This window comes from Nicotiana attenuata, chromosome 9 (genome assembly GCF_001879085.1).
Source record: "Nicotiana attenuata strain UT chromosome 9, NIATTr2, whole genome shotgun sequence".
NCBI classification, from domain to species: domain Eukaryota; kingdom Viridiplantae; phylum Streptophyta; class Magnoliopsida; order Solanales; family Solanaceae; genus Nicotiana; species Nicotiana attenuata.
Window position 1 is genome coordinate 48896899 of NC_031997.1, and position 4106 is coordinate 48901004.

Below are 4106 nucleotides of genomic sequence, written 5' to 3' on the forward strand. Positions count from 1 at the left end.
GGGTGGCAGAGGAAAGAAGATATGCTAAAGAAAGAAAGAAGTTTGGCTCTCAGAATTTCAGAAGGATAAGATCTTGAAGATGATGAAATGGCTATGATAACAGAGATTTCAAGAAATATCTTATGAGAGGAAAGGGTGCTTCAAAAGGAACAACATTCAGCAAACCGAGGGCTCTTGAAAACAAACCAATGAGGGGTGTTACAAGGTGTGGGAAGACTGATCACCACATACAAACTGCCTCATGGGAGTTGAATGGAAGAAAGAAAGACTGAAAGAAGAAACAGGAAGAAGGACAGGTTCAACCAAAAAGAAATAAAGGTTCAACATAGGTTATGGTTGCTGCTTGGGGAGAAACATCAGATGAGGACTCTGAAGATAAGCTGAGGAGAATCAAGCTCTAATGCCATCGGAGAATTATAGAAGATGAACAGGAGGTAAGTATTCTACACCTTAAAGAAAAAATTAGTTCCTGTCTAAGGAAAAACTGGCTGATCTGCTGATGGGATTTCATAGATGAGTCTGAAATAATAAACAGGAAAAGGATGTTCTGGTCTAAGGAATGTTTTATCCTAGAAGAAAAATGTAAAGGTTTTAGAGTCTAGGGCTATGAGAGTGATAACACCAATACTGAGTTGAAGAACCAGGTTCATCAACTTGAAAATAAGATATGCTAAGAACTTAGATCTGAAAATATTAAACTGAAATTAGGGCAGAAAGAAAGGGCTGATCAATCATTTCTCACCCTAGAAGAAATCTAGGAAAAATGAAAGATGAACTGTACAAGAAAATGAATGATTAAGGTCCTAAAAGAAGATTTAGGAAAAGGTAAAGCATGAACTAGACAAACATGCAAATGGAACAAGGCTTCCGATGCACTCTCCTGGCTGCAAGAACATCTAAGTAGCAACAAGAGAGGACTTGGATTTGGGACACAAGCTCCAAAATGGGATCCCAAAAAACAAGTATCTCACACTTCCTGAGAATAAGATCTGCACACACTGGTTGTATACTCTGGCCATTACAAAAATGAAATGTAATGCAAGAGAAAAGGCCCAGTCAAAAGAAACAAAGCCTTGTTGCTAAGAGCAAAGCACGAAATGCTGGTGGACAAAGAAAAATTAATTCATCCTTTTGCCCATAGAGGGACCCAAACTAGTTTGTGGGTTCCTAAGACTTACCCATGATTTTCATTTTGCAGGACCAAGTGAAGGGAAGTAGCCAAATATGGTACATGGATAGTGGTTGCTCAAAACATATGACTTGGTAACAAGAACCAGTTCCTTGCACTTGAAGAACCTAAAAGGAGGTAATGTCTCCTTTGAGAATAGAAAGAAAGGTGAGATCATTGGTGTTGGAAAGGTAGGAAACGACAGACTCTCATTCCATTGAGAATGTCTATTTGATAGATGCTTAAAATATAGCCTGATAAGTGTGTCACAAACTATGTGACAGAGGTAATCTTGTGGCTTTCACTTCCACAAAATGTTTTGTGATTAGCCTTACTACTGACAAAGATGTTTGCAGGGAAGGAGAGTTAACAATATTTACATTATAGATCTGTCATCTCTCTCTAGAATGAACTAACTTGCTTGAGTATGTTAATCAATGATCCCTCCTTTGGCACAAAAGACTTGGCCATGCCAAGTCTAAATCAATTGCAAAATTAGTCTCCAAGGACTTGGTGATAGGGTTACCTAATATCAAGTTCAAGGAAGACAAAGTTTGTGAGGCATGTGCAAGGGGAAGCAGGTAAGGTTAACCTTCAAACTAAGAAAATGGTAAGTCGTCCAAGACGTTGGAACTGGTTCATATGGATCTTTGTGGTCCAATGAGAACCATGAGCAGAGGTGGTAAAAGATATGTAATGGTGCTTGTTGATGATTATTCCTAAGATTTACCTGGGTATTGTTTCTAACTTCTAAAGATGAAGCATTTGAAATGTTCACTGCTTTTATTAGAAAAACCAAGAACAATTAGGAAATCAACTTGCATCCATTAGATCTGATCATGGAACTGAATTTGAAAATGCACAATTTGCTAAATTTTGTGATGAAAAATGGAATAGATCATAATTTTTCTGCCCCTAGGACTCCTCAGCAAAATGGGGTAGTTGAAAGGAAGAACAGGACCCTTGAGGATATGGCAAGGAATGCTACTTTCCAGTAAACTACCTCATAGCTTCTGGGAAGAGGCTATAAACACTGCTTGTTATATAATAAATAGATGCATAACTAGACCTCATGTAGAGAAAACTCCCTATGAGTTACTTAAAGGGAGAAAACCAAACATATCCCATCTTAGGGCTTTTGGTTGTAAGTTCTATGTGCACAATAATGGCAAAGACTCCCTAGGTAAGTTTGATCCCAGAAGTGATGAGGGAGTATTCTTGGGATATTCTTCACATAGCAAAGTATACAAAGTGTTTAATAAAAGAACTCTATGTGTTGAAGAGAGTGTACATGTTGTGTTTGATGAATCTAACACTCTTTGTGAGAGACAGGAACATGAAGATGGAAGCCATTGGACTGTGAGACAATTTGACTGAAGCAACAGCACAAGTAAAAGTGGCATCAAAGGAAGAGCAGGTGATGAACAGGTCCTCTCACCAGGGCACCTGACAGGGGAATCAATCTGAAGGAACCTGTACCTGAACCTGTGTCCTCTGCAGCATAACTATGAAGGAGAATCTAGCAGGAACGAGATGGTGGGAAATCATACAAGTACCTGAGTTCTCACCCAATTAGAACATCATCAATGATCAACATCTGGGGTCAAGACAAGATCACAACTGAAGAACCTGTGTGCATTTGATGCTTTTCTGTCCCTCATTGAACCTAAAAATGTGAGTGAAGCTCTACAAAGATGTAGATTGGGTTCAATGCTATGCAAGATGAGCCAATCAGTTTGAAAGAAGCCAAGTCTGGCACTTAGTTCCAAAACCAAAAGACAGGTCAGTCATTGGGACAAAATGGGTCTTAAGGAACAAACTAGATGAAGATGGAAACAGTTATAAGAAATAAGGCAAGGTTGGTGGTTCAAGGCTATAGTCAAGAGAAGGCATTGATTATGATGAGACTTTTGCTCCAGTGGCTAGACTTGAAGCAATTAGACTCCTCATAGCCTTTGCAGCACATATGGAATTCACTCTTCATCAAATGGATGTCAAAAGTGCCTTCCTAAATGGCTATCTCAAAGAAGAAGTGTTTGTGAGACAACTCCAGATTCGAAAGTAAAGAATGTCCTGATCATGTATACAAGCTAGATATTCTCAAGCAGCCCCCAGAGCTTGGTATGAAATTGTCAATTCCTTCGTGAGCATGGGTACAAAAGAGGTAAAATTGACAGCACTTTGTTCCTAAGGGAAAAAAGTAAAGATCTTCTTGTTTATCAAATATATTTTGATGATATAATATTTGGGGCCACTACAGATAGTTGAGTAAGGACTTTGCAAAATTAATGGGAAGTGAGTTTGAAATGAGTATGAAGTGGGCGAAACTAAAATTTCTTCCTAGCTTGTAGATCAAACAAAGTCCAAATGGAACCATGATTCATCAGCAGAAGTATACAAAAGAACTAATCAAGAAGTTCAAAATGGAAGACTCTAAAGAAATAGATACACCTATTGCAACTGCCACTAAATTAGATATTGATGAACCTAGTTCATCAGTTGATCAAAAGTTGTATAGGGGTATGATTGGTCCACTATTGTATCTTACTGCCAGCAGACCTGACATTGTTTTCAGCGAGGACTTTTGGTGCTCGTTTTCAAGCTAATCCTAAAGAGTCTCACTTGACTGCTGTCAAGAGGATATTGAGATATCTGAAGAGGACTACTGAATTGTGCTATGGTACCCCAAGGTAGTAATTTCGATCTAGTAGTTATGCTGATGCTGACTATACAGGTTTCCTAGTGGATAGAAAAAGCACCTCAGGTATGGTTCACTTTCTTGGTTCATGTCTTATATCATGGGCTACCAAGAAACAAAATTCAGTAGCTCTATCTACTGCTGAAGCTGAGTATGTGGCTGCAGCTTCTTGTTGTGCTCAGCTACTGTGGATCAACAAAAATTAGTAGACTTTGGTATAGAAGTGGGATGCATACCAAT